We start from the raw sequence: 13,481 nt of genomic DNA, 5'->3' as shown, positions 1-13,481 counted from the left end.
GCTTAATACTGTTACAAGACTGCGCAATAATACTTATACATATGGTTCTATTCTGAACTAATTTTTCTTCGAGCTATGGCTCCCGAAACATAGAAAATTGCTTAGTCATAAAACGAGCGGTGCCACGCCCATTTTACATAATTTGAATTTTTTCCAATTTATTGCTATAAATCCACTTGGGAAATGAAATACCATTGATATAAAGCTCTTTTCTGCATAGATATAGCTTATTTTATTCGTCCACGACCCTTTTAAAATCTTTTATATAAAAGTGGGCGTAGGCCCTTATCTGATTTCGTAAATTTTTCTTCAAAACATTCCTTGTAGCAAGGGCAACCTCTCTGCCAAATTTCGTTACTATAAGTTTAACGATTTTTGATTTATGATTAATAATATTTGTAAAATTGATTTTATCACAAGTGGGCGGTACCATGCCCATTTGAAACACATTTTTCAAATTTTTATCAAGAGTCTCAATATCAGTCCACACGTCAAATTTCAACATTCTAGGTGTAATATTTACTTAATAATCAGGGTTTTTGTGTTTTCCAAAATGCTATATATAACAAGTAAGGAAAGCTAAGTTCGGGTGTAACCGAACATTACATACTCAGCTGAGAGCTTTGAAGACAAAATAAGGGAAAATCACCATGTAGGAAAATGAATCTAGGGTAATCCTGGAATGTGTTTATATGACATGGGTATCAAATGGAAGGTATTAAAGAGTGTTTTAAATGGGAGTGGGCCACAGTTCTATAGGTGGACGCCATTTCGGGATATCGATATCGCCATAAAGGTGGAACAGGGGTGAGTCTAGAATGTGTTTTTACGATATGGTAATCAAATGAAAGGTTTTAATGACTATTTTAAAAAGAAGCGGGCCGTAGTCCTATAGGTGGATGCCTTTTCGAGGTATCGCCATAAAGGTGGACCAGGGGTGAGTCTAGAATTTGTTTGTACGATATGGGTATCAAATGAAAGGTGTTAATGAGTATTTTAAAATGGATTGGCCCTTAGTTGTATATGTGAAGGCGTTTTCGAGATATCGACCAAAATGTGGACCAGGGTGACACAGACCATCATCTGTCGGGTACAGCTAATTTATTTATATATGTAATAGCACGAACAGTATTCCTGCCAAACTCCCAAGTGCTTTTGATTTCCCCGGCAGAACTTTTTCATTTTCGTCTATTTAATATGGTAGGTGTTCACACCCATTTTACAAAGTTTTTTCTAAAGATATAGTTTGCGCCAATAAACCAATCCAATAACCATGTAACATCCATTTTTCATATCTGATATATAATTATGGCATTTGTTTCATTTTTCGTAATTTTCAATATCGAAAAAGTGGGCGTGGTAATAGTCGGATTTCGGCCATTTTTTATACTGGGATAAAGTGAGATCAGATATGTAAAGTTTAGTAAAGATATATCGATGGTTGCTCAAGTTATCGTGTTAACGGCCGAGCGGAAGGACAGACGTTAGACTGTGTATAAAAACTGGGCGTGGCTACTATCGATTTCGCCCATTTTCACAGGAAACAGTTACCGTCATAAAATCTATGCCCCTACCAAATCTCACAGGGATTGGTAAATTTTTGTTCGTCTTATGGCATTAAAAGTATTCTAGACAAATTAAATGAAAAAGGGTGGAGCCACGCCCATTTTGAAAATTTCTTGCATTTTCGTATTTTGTTGCACCATATCATTACTTGAGTTGAATGTTGTCATAATTTACTGATATACTGAAAATATATTATATTTTTTGTTAAAATTTGACTTTCAAAATTTCTTTTTTTAAAAAGTGGTCGTGTTCGTCATCCCATTTAGCTAAGCTAGACGTCAAATTACAGCTTGCCAAACTTTTAAATTACCTTCTTTTAAAAGTGGGCGGTGCCATGCCCATTGTCCAAAATTTTACTAATTTTCTATTCTGCGTTATAAGATCAACCCACCTACCAAATTTCATCGCTTTAGCCGAATTTGGTAATGAATTATCGCACTTTTTCGGTTTTTCGAAATTTTCGATATCGAAAAAGTGGGCGTGGTTATGGTCCGATTTCGTTCATTTTGAATATCGAACTGAGATGTGTGCCCAGGAACGTACATACCAAATTTCATCAAGATACCTCAAAATTTTCTCAAGTTATCGGGTTAACGGACAGCCTGGCGGACGGACGGACGGACGGACATGGCTAAATGAATTTCTTTTGTCGCCCAGATCATTTTGATATATACAAGTCTATATATATCTCGATTAGTTTATGCCGTTACGGATTGCCGTTATGCGAACAAAATTAATATACTCTGCACAGAGCTAATCTGTCAAGCTGAGTATAAAAAGTGGGCGTGGTTATCATCCGATTTCGCTCATTTTCAATACCAATCTATTCTGGGTCTAGATAAGCTCGTGTACCAAATTTGGTGGAGCTATCTCAATATTTACTCAAGTTATCGTGCTAACGGACAGACGGACGGACGGGCATGGCTCAATCTAATTTTTTTTGCCGATACTTCGACTTTGATATATGGAAGTCTATATCTGTCTCGATTCCTTTATACCTGTACAACCAACCGTCATTTAATCAAAGTTATAATGCCCTGTGTGGAAACACAGCTGGGTATAAAAATGAATTTGTTTATTATCATGTGGCAAACGATATATGACATACGTACATATTCACTTATCTACAAGTACTAGGTGTTGTACTAAACAAAAAAGTTCACACACAAAATGAATAAAGTGGATGCCTCCCACTTGTACAGAAGCGAACAGAAAAATAGCGGTGTAGGTTTTCATCAAATTTCGTGAATGAGAATCTTATTTTTTTCGATAATCTAAGAAAAAGCTTATATGAATCTCAAAAACGTTATCGAAAAAACTCGAAAAATCAAACAACTCCTAGAAACACCGCAAATTTTTAATTTGTAATTTTCTGAAATTTTTAAGTGCGCAGTTTTGTAGCCTAATCAATTTTAGTCTAAAAAAGTGCAAGTCGTGGGTCTCTACGAAGTTGCAATCTTTTCTATGTATTTATGTAAGATTGCGCCTCTTGATTATTCAGTAAAATAACTTGCGTAATCAATCATGATCCAACAATCGAGTTTTTGATGCCTAGTAGGTCCCTTTTCTCGGATCAAGTCAAAATTGTGCAAACACCAATCTGAAGATATTTTTCAGGTCATCAATAGCAAGTCATTCAAGAATGTCGATATAGTCCGGACCCGAAAACCCCCCGTGGATCCGCCTTAACCCACACTATATGACGTAAACGTAAGTATTTGAAGAAATTTGAGGCTTCTAGCTGTTAAAATGGTGTAGAAATTGCGAAACTCTTCTTATCTGAACAAGCGGTTGTAAGGGACATAAGCTATATGTATACGACCGATATCTTCGATTTTTTCAGAAAACAATATATGCAATACATGAAAGCATTCTGTCAAATTTGAAGCCTCTAGCTGTTAAAATGGGGCAGTAGTGTTGCCTTAATCGCAGCCTGACTATCAATATATATATATATATTGACGCGAATGCAGCTTAAGCTCGCTTCCTCCAAAATTTCTGCTGCTTTCTTCTCTGCTATAATTTCCGCCTGAAAAATTCTGCAGTAATCTGGCAGCCTGTAGGATCTACTTATTTCTGGGTCGACACAGTAAACAGCAACCCGACCCCTTCCATTAATTGGGAACCATCCGTATATACGTGTATAGTATATTGTGCCATATCTGTACCCCGGCATGAACTCTCCAGCTCAATTCTGGTCGCAATATCTCTTTCGAAGCTCAAGCATGGGACCATATATTCCGTTTGCCAGATATTAGATGGCGTAATACTGCTGTGGCTAAATGGTCTGCTAATGGCTAATGGTCAAGCTGCCTCGAGGCCTTAAGTCTTGTTGCAGTTGCTAACACGATATTTTTGGCCGTTAGGTCAGCAGGCGGGATGTATAGAATTATAGCAATGCTGCTGTCGGTGTAGTTTTTAAGGCTCCCGTTATGCTAATCATAGATACTCCGAACACCCTCTCAAGTTTTTTGGTATATGTAAACTTTTGTGTGGCTGTCCACCAAACAACAACTCCATAGTAAAGTATGGGTTTGACAATTGCTATAAATACCCAATGAGAGAGTTTGGGTGATAGCCCCCACGTGCATTCTTGCATCCTCTTGCATACATACAGTGCCGTGGAGGCTTTCTTCGCTCTCTCTTCCACATGGTATTTCCACGACAACTTACTATCTAGTATAACTCCTAAATACTTTGTGGTATATTTTTCTTGCAGGGGTACCCCTTCAAGCTTAGGCTTAGTACAATTAGGGACCTTATACTTAATAGTAAATAATACGTTGGCGGTTAACCCGACTCCAGGTGCCCAGGCATGTACCTTCCGAAGTGCCTGATCCATCAGAGAGCTAATTGTTGTTACACTCAGAGAAAAACGCCGTTCTAAAATCCAGAACCACCGGACTTAATTCAAGCATTTCATGTTCTTACATTTTGGTTCTTGAAAAACGAACGACCTGTTCTCAAAACAATAACCTTGTTCTTGAACTGACAACCATGTTCTTGAAAAGAGAGTGGCTGGTCATAAAATAAGAACGAAGGTTTTATTAATGAGAAAAATGCTCTTAAATTAAGTTCAAGAAAAAATAAACGGTACAATTCTTGTGCATCACAATGTTAAGTACAACATTTGGCACAAACTATCAAGCAGTTGTAATAGCTGGGCGGCTATGATGTTGCGGTTGGGACCGTGTGGCGCGAGTTCGATGACCGCCAAGCTCTGAATTTTTTTAAAACGATTTTTTTATATTTTTTTTAACTCTTATTTTTCATTCAGTTCCATTCACATATGCACAGGTAATTCTCAAACTTTTTATGAAATGTTTTAAGGACATATTCAGATTTCATCATCAAATAAGAAGAATTTCTGAATAAGAGAAATTTATGAAAAAATGTATGTTATGCATTTTTTCTTAAACTTTTGAATTTTAGTAAAAAATTATAAATATTTTTTATTTATGACAAAAAAAAATTATTATTAATAAAAATAAATGGATACGTATTGAAAAAAATACTTTGCCCTCCCACCAAAGATCAAGCAAGAACCGTTCTCGAATTGAGACCCAAAAATGTTAAATCGAACCCAAATCGTTCTCGAAGCGTTCAATACCAAACTGGTCATAAAATATGAACAGTGTGCTTGGAAAAACCATTCCTAAAACAAGCCCATCGGTCACGAGTTAAGAAAAAACGTACTTAACAGACTTTTGTCAACGAATGTTCTTAATTTTGAACTTGTATCCTTCAAGAACGATTTTTTCTCTGAGTGTAGGCATCTGCCGCTTATGATGACTGAAACGTCATCTGCATATGCCGTAAGTTTGACTGGTCTTCCATCGAACCGCCTAAGCAATTGGTTCATAACCAGCGTCCACAGCATGGGTGATAAAACCCCACCCTATGGCGTTCCTCTGTTTACAGATTTCGTTGCCTCGCACAAACCCCATTGCGATGTGATCATTCTACAGCTTAGCATGGTGCCGGTCCAATTTGCTAAAGCTTAGATGAACTTCAGTGGAGTTGAGACTGTCTATTATTGCTCTTTTCGAGACATTGTTGAAAGCTTCAGCAATGTCCAGAAAAATATCTTGGGCATATTCCTGGTGTTCCAGGGACTTCTCTATATTCATAAACACCCTTTACAATGCAGTATCCACTGACTTAACTTTGGTGTAAGTTTACAATTATTAAAGACACTGTCGGAATGCCTTCAAGCATTAGTCTACAATTTTCAAATAGTAATTGAGCTTGCGATGCATTGGTGGTTGGAAAGGAAACTGTGATTGAATCGAATATGAACGCATCGCCAATATTAAAGATTACTAAAGATAGGAGTAGTGAAAGTGAATAGTCTTCAAAATATTTACAAATAACAATGCTTTTTGAAATTTCACAAAAAAGACCCTAGAATTATTTTATTTTAATGACATGACGAAAAAAGTAAAAGCAAATTTCGGTTTTTATACTTTGAAACTCTCCATTTTAAACTTTTTATACCCAGCTGTACTTTTATTTAAACGAATTTTAAAAGGGTTGTAGACGAAAATAATAAGCTATATCTTAGCGAAAGAGAGCTTTGTATCAAGAGAATTTTACTTTCTAATTTGAATTATAACATTAAATGGGAAAACACTAAAATATTTGAAAATGGTTGTGGCACCGCCCCTTTTTTGTCTTAGCAATTTTCAATGTTTCGGAAGCCATAAATCCAAGAAAAATTTACATATCGTACCAAAATTTGGTACACATATTTTCTAGTGAAAATGAATAAGATTGGTTAAGGACCACGCCCACTCTTAAATAATTGCTTTTAAAATGGGTCGTAGGCAAAAATAATAAGTTAACGAAAAATAGTTTTGTACCAATAGTATTTTGAGCCATTATAACAAGAAATGGGAAAAAATTCAAATCTTGAAATATGGGCGAGGCACTGCCCTAACTCGACGAAAAATTTGGTGCACATGTATGCCTTTTAACAGGAGATATTTTCAGTAAAATTGGACTAAATCGCTTAAATCGCCTTCTTTTATATAAAAGATTTTGCAAAAGTTAGTAGATGCAAGTAATAAACTATTTCTAATAAAAGTAGGAAAATTTCGTTAATAACCTTGCCCTTTTATATTTTTTGTATATACTTACTTGCAAACAGTAGGTAAATCCCCATATCTGAAGGAAACCGCATTATTACCCGCTCAAGGTCATGGTTGTTAGCTTCTGTATCCCTTTTGCTTCTTTTAAACGAAAATTAGTTCAGAATAGAACCACATGTATATGTATTATTGCGCAGCCCTGTAGCACACGATACAATCAACAACAGCATTTCATGTGTACAGCTCCGTATGTAATGTCCGATTTCACCCGAACCTAAACTTCCTTACTTGTTTTATATTCTATTTTAAGGTTAAGGGTAAAAGCAACTTTGTATACATAATATAATACGCCTTTTTATAGATATCTACGGAAATAATTATGTTTGTTCAATTTCTCATTCCTACTACATTTGTATTATATTTCCAGTCGAACGCCTCAGACTTTAATCTTATAAATAATCGATCATGTGAATGTTGTACAAATGTAGATATATCAACGTATATACAAATATAGAATATTTGCTGATACCCATACTTTCAAAACAAACTTAATTTTGTCTTACAATTGATAACGAAATTTTATTTATTTCCCTTTTTCAATGCTTTTTATTTGCCGAAAAATGATAGCAAGTATAGTTTATAAGGGGAGTACGGAATTGTTTGTATTTGGTGTTGGAAACATTGCTATAGCGAATGAAAGCTACGGATCGTCAACAACTTTTTCATTTTCAATTTTTTCTTTGCATACTTTATTTTGTTTTGACAGTTGTTGTTTGGCTATTCAAAATTGAACAAACAAAATACGGTTTTTGATGTTGCGTATTTGCCTTGAACTAGAAAATGTATTGCCGTGTATGCTACACAATTTTACAATGCAATGATACTAGACTATTTGCTAAAAAAAAAAACCGGAACACCCTTATAGTTTTTCCAAATTGTTTATTTTATTTATTTGAAAGATTAATAGAATTGTGGCGGAAAGCAAGAAAGGGTAGGGAAAGGAGGATGCGTAGATACGTGCATATGTACAATCTGCTACAATCTATTAAAAATACATATGCATTTAAAAAAACAAGTAAAAGTGTCTAAGTTCGGGTGTAACCGAACACTATATACTCAGCGTGAGCTTCAATTGTATATTTCATTTCAGATCAATTACATTTCTATATAACACGTGGCGCCGCCCGTTTAAAAAAAATATCTCCCCATTTCCTCTTACAATATAACATGATAAGTGAAATATCATTGATGAAAAACTTTTTTTTGCTAAGTTATAGCTTATTATTCTAGTCGGCAACCCTTTCAAATTTGTTTTATATCTAAGTTGCCGTGATCTTTAACCGATCCCGTCCATTTTTACTAGAAATATTTTATGCTATAAGGAATGTACACAATTTCATTACAATATGTTAAGTTGTCTTCGAGTTATGGTTCCCGAAACATAGAAAATTACTTAATCATAAAAGGGGCGGTGCCACACCCATTTTCAAAATTTTTAGTGTTTTCCAATGTAATGTTATAATTCAATTTAGAAAGTAAAATTCTATTGATGCAAAGCCCTTTTTCGCTAAAATATAGCTTATTATTTTCGTCTAAGACCTTTTAAAAATCTTTTATATAAAAGTGGGCGTGGTCTTTAACCGAACACGTCCATTTTTTCTATAAATATTTTCTGCTATAGGGAAAATTTTTGTACCAAATTTTATTACGATCGGTTAATTTTTCTTCGAGTTATGGCTCCCGAAACATAGAAAATTGCTTAGTCATAAAAGGGGCGGTGCCACACCCGTTTTTAAAAATTTGAAGTTTTTCCCATTTGCTGTTATAAATCCACTTGAGAAATGAAACACCATTGATGTAAAGCTCTTTTTTGCAAAGAGATAGCTTATTTTGTTCAACCACAACCATTTTAAAACTCTTTTATATAAGAGTGGGCGTGGTCCTTAACCGATTTCGTTAATTTTTCTTCAAACCCTCCTTATAGTAAAGGCAACCTCCGTGCCGAATTTTGTTATGATAGGTTTCACGGTTTTTGTTTTATGATTAATAATATTTATAAAATTGGTTTTATCACAAGTGGGCGGTGCCACGCCTATTTTAAAAAATTGTTTCAAATTTTTGTCAAGAGTCCCAATATAAGTCCACACGTCAAATTTCAACATTCTAGGTGTATTATTTACTAAATCATCAGGGGTTTTGTGTTTTCCAAAATGTTATATATATAAAAAGTGGGCGTGATTATCATCCGATTTCACTCATTTTCAATACCGATCTATTCTGGGTCCAGATAAGCTCGTGTACCAAATTGGGTGAATACATCTCAATATTTACTAAAGTTATCGCGTTAACGGACAGATGGACGAACGGACGGACGGACATGGCTCAATCAAACTTTTTTTCGATACTGATGATTTTGATATATGGAAGTCTATATCTATCTCGATTCCGTTATACCTGTACAACCAACCGTTATCCAATCAAAGTTAATATACTCTGTGTGCGAAGCACTCTGAGTATAAAAAATCTCAGCTTCTGCACGCAATTGATAGTAGATAACGGACAAAAGAGTTGCTTTTGTTATAATCAGTAGCAATGTTATATGGAGGGTCGTAAAAATACTCATGGGTATTTGATATTATACATACATATAATAAAATAATTTTACTTCTTGCTTTAGTTTTTGCTAGAAAGTTTTACCACTATTTGAAGTAGTTAATGAGAGTGTTTGAAGCCAATCACTCATTGTACGCTTGCAAAAAATTTTTAACAAACTTATCGACTGCAAAATTATCAAAGACTTTGTACTTCAAATAACAGTAAAAAAGTTATCTTAGTTAACTACTTATGTTCAATTAATTAACAAATTTTTTTTTTTTTTTTTTGTTGCCTCAAATCAATCAAAACGGGAAGTTAAAATTGAAAATACTCTTTTTCCTAGGTTAGGTAAGGTTGAACTGGCTGGTACGTCAGGACCTTACGTAGAGTGGATGAGTCCATAGCGCTACCAGAACTTTGCTGAACGATGAAACCTATCAACTAAAAAAACCCTATCAGAAGCTAGGACCTATCTTATAAAATAACTCCGTTCTCTTCGCAAATACTAGAAGCTTTCTGTGGCCTTTGCTACTTGTAACTTCTGTATCTGATAGCTGTGGCACCCCTGATAGCTGTAGTTTTATCCTCGCGAGCGCCGGGCAAGAGCATAAAAAGTGCTCGTTTTTGTCCTTTTCGAAGCCACACATTCTACATTTACTATCACTGACAAGGACTAATTTGAAAGCAAGTGGTGCCAGAAGAGAGTATTCAGACAAAATACCAATTATGTGCCTACAGTTCTCTCTTTTTAATGAAAAGATTGTATGACCTGCACATGATCTTCGGCAATTTGCAGCATCGCGCTTGATTTAACACGTTTCCTTTTACGTCGATCATATACAGCTAACGCCTTTTTAATGTTAACTAATCTTATTGCAATATCTTTGATACAAGGTTCTAGCGGTGAACTCTATTTCATTTATTTCTATTCCCATATGCTCAGAAACCCGATATGGATATCCAAAATATATCCAGGAATCGCCTACAATCTTACTCACTTTAAGATGTTTTGCTTTGAGAAATTAATGCCTTAATTGCTGCTTGGCTGTTAGATGTTGAAACATTTAACTTTTCCAGAATCACCTCCATACGACACAATGCATCTATTTAATTGTTACATCTTAAACGACAAGTTCTTTATGGTCTACCCTAGCAACAATTTCTTTATGGTCTAGCCCTATTGAAGTTGCTAGTTTCCTAAAAATTTTTGTGAAAGGACTTCTGAGTAATCGAGCTTATTGAGAGAGTTGAACCATTCGTATAACAACAACAACAACCATGTATCTCTCTAACGTTAGACATCCATTTTCTGAGAACCAATATTCGAAGTTGTAAACATTAGTTGTTTTCGTTCACCCGGACTCACTGCGTATGTAGATGACGTTTCAGTCATCATAAGTGGTTGGTTTCTACCAAAAATCAGCTCTATGATGAATCGGTGGCTTCGGGATGTACATGCTTGGATATCTGAAGTCGGGTAAGCCGCCAACGCGGAAAACACCGATCTAGTATTATATACAAGAAAATACAAGGTCCTTGATTGAACTAAGCCTGAGCTTGGAGGGCTAGACCTACAAGAAAAATACAGCATAAAATATCTAGGAACTATACTAGATAGTAAACTGTCGTGGGAACTGAAGTTGGAAGAGAGAGCGAAGTAAGCCTCCGTGGAGCTATATACACGTAAGACCTGTCGCCCACACTCTCTCATTAGGTATTTACAGCAATGAAAATTTGTGGTTATTTTTCTAAAAAAAAAAATGTTGGTATTTCTCACTTTTCTGAAATATTTTACAAATTGTTTTGATAGTTGATACGAACCAAAATAGAGGCCAAATGTAGAGAAACAGTGACATCACTTTTTTCAAAGCTGCAAATTTTAAAACTATCTATTGAGAATATGCATATTAGCGAAGTAGTTTAAATCAATTGACACGAATGAACGACGGGCATGCTGGCTTCAAAATTGGTTCGCAAATGATCACAGTAGTGAGTATCACACAATTTCAGCAGCTTGTTCGAGAACACCATGTAACAGAGTATCTGTCAAAAACACCTTATATCAAGGCTTGTTTAGAAATGTCCCTGATAGGGAGCTTTTGAAACAAATTCAATGATAAGCAGTTTTTGAAAAAAAAAATTTATTAGAGTAGTTTTCAAGCAAATTCTGAAAAAGGATGTTTGTGGAAAGTTTTCAGCGAGTTTTTGAAACGACAGCCGAAATGGGGTAATATTCACCCAACAGTCTATATATAGACCCTGTTCTAAGCCATTTCACAGCTGTTATAAATATATTTAAGAAGCCTCACACACACATATATACATTTATAATATAAATATTGGAAGAACCTGAAGAAGACAAAATTTAAATTTTTCTTCTAACTTCTTCGTAACTTTCCTAAGTATCAAAAATCAAAACTTTTGATTATTCTGTTGTTAAAAACAAAAAAATATATAAGTATCTGGTACTGTACTTAAAACATTTAAATATTTTAAACTTACCCGCACCAAAATGTGTTTTATCCTTGTTGAATATTCTCCTTTATGCTGTGTTTGTTTGCATTTGTACAAAAACTGCTGAGCTAATCCAAAATATTTCACAGAAACTTACACCCACATAATCATCGAAGTTCATGCACAATCAGCAAACTTAATAAAATACTTTTTTGGCTGTGGTCAAAAGAGTGTGAAGGCCAACACTTAAGCACAAGCACTCAAGTATACCACAAGAAAAAAACAATTGTTGAAAACTTCTGCAAATAAGCATTCATTTCAATAGCACTTCAATCTCGAACTGGGTACATATGATATTGATATTTTATTTTTATTTTTTTGGTAGAAGCTTGAAAATGTTTTTTCAGTAGGCAATATTTTTTCTCGGCCTTAAAACTCTTCGTAGGTTATTGCGTATTTTATTTACTTTTTTTATTTTTTTCTTATTTTTCAAAGTTTGTTTTATTAGAACCTGTGTAAAAAAATATCAATTATAAATTTAATTCTTATATAAGTACTCGTATTGTATATTTCAAAACTTAATCAATTTATAAAAAACAAATTCAGTTCATAAAAACTTTATTTTTTATTATTTATTTTTACATTTGTATTAATTTATGCGTATACTCTTGATTTTATGGTTGCCCCGTTTTTATTAAGAAATTTGTTGCCTTATATTTATAGAGCTATGAATAATGTGCAACAAATTGAAGCATAATTTACAGCTTCATTGACGAGGTCAAGTTAAGCAAATGAATGCAGACTCGCCTGCTTAAAAGTTATTCTCATCGACACCCGACATTAAAGCAGAAGAGACCTTCCCAGCTACCGAGTTGACGCTGTATTGAATGTTTATGTGACCTGGAACCATCAAACGACCATATTGTGCGAAAATACCCTTTTTCAATTTTTGCATGATTCTTATAAGAAAATAGAAGACCCGACGTTGTCCTGCCCTAAATTTGGCCTATCTGCATACATTTTAATAAACTTTTTCCGTCTGACTCTGAACTCCCCCCTCTTCACTTTTTCCTAATCCTTTTATTCACTCCTCCCTACGTCTTTTTCGCTTCATCTATCTCCATCTTCGTCTCATTCTATTTCTTTCTCAATCTCCTTCTCTCTTTTCTCTTCTCTCAATTTCTTCTCATTCTTCTGCATCCCTTATTGCCTATCCCAGAGGTTGGTATGTATTTTATTCCCATCCCAGTCCCAGTCCCACTCCGAGTCTCAGTCCCAGTCCTAGTCCTAATCCCAGTCCCAGGCCGTCTCTGGATAATATATTACTCTGTACTAAAGCACTCATCAACAGCTTTCATTTGATATCCATATTGTATAAACACTGTCAGGGCATTCACTGGCCCACGTTTTGGCCTATATCTGGAGACCCTAGTCACCCAGGGGTATGAAAATTACCTTCTACACAACTAAAGACTCTTCTGAATTAAAAAAAATGTCATAGTACTTCTAAATAGCGAGCCCCCTCAGAAACGGCGGGCCTGGTGATGTGCTCTACTTGATATCATTCGCTATAATATTTTTTATTGATAAGCAGGTTGCTTAAAAACCAAGCAATTACACGGAAGTATATCCGCACCACCTGAAATTATGAGTGCCACTGGGTATACGTAACATTTTATTATTACGTATAAACAAATAAAAAAATGTGCAATAAAATAACATTGCGACTATAAACTGAGATATAACATATCTCTTAGACCTCTCAGACCTTACTCT

The 13,481-nt window shown here is 34.9% G+C and overlaps 1 protein-coding gene across 6 annotated transcripts in view; it reads right to left on the bottom strand.

The window, feature by feature from the left end:
- Positions 1–13,481, bottom strand: part of 5-HT7 (5-hydroxytryptamine receptor 7) — a 361,000-nt gene that overhangs the window by 328,856 nt on the left and 18,663 nt on the right. For 5 of the 6 annotated variants that reach the window (XR_010949138.1, XM_067762965.1, XM_067762966.1 and 2 more), the window contains exon 2: positions 11,754–12,216. The gene's annotated coding sequence lies outside the window, so the exon portion shown is untranslated. The remainder of the gene's footprint in view (positions 1–11,753; positions 12,217–13,481) is intronic. The other variant, XM_067762968.1, reaches the window with a different exon arrangement.

This window comes from Eurosta solidaginis, chromosome 1 (genome assembly GCF_040869045.1).
Source record: "Eurosta solidaginis isolate ZX-2024a chromosome 1, ASM4086904v1, whole genome shotgun sequence".
In the NCBI taxonomy this organism is placed as follows: domain Eukaryota; kingdom Metazoa; phylum Arthropoda; class Insecta; order Diptera; family Tephritidae; genus Eurosta; species Eurosta solidaginis.
This window is presented reverse-complemented; position numbering and strand designations above follow the sequence as displayed.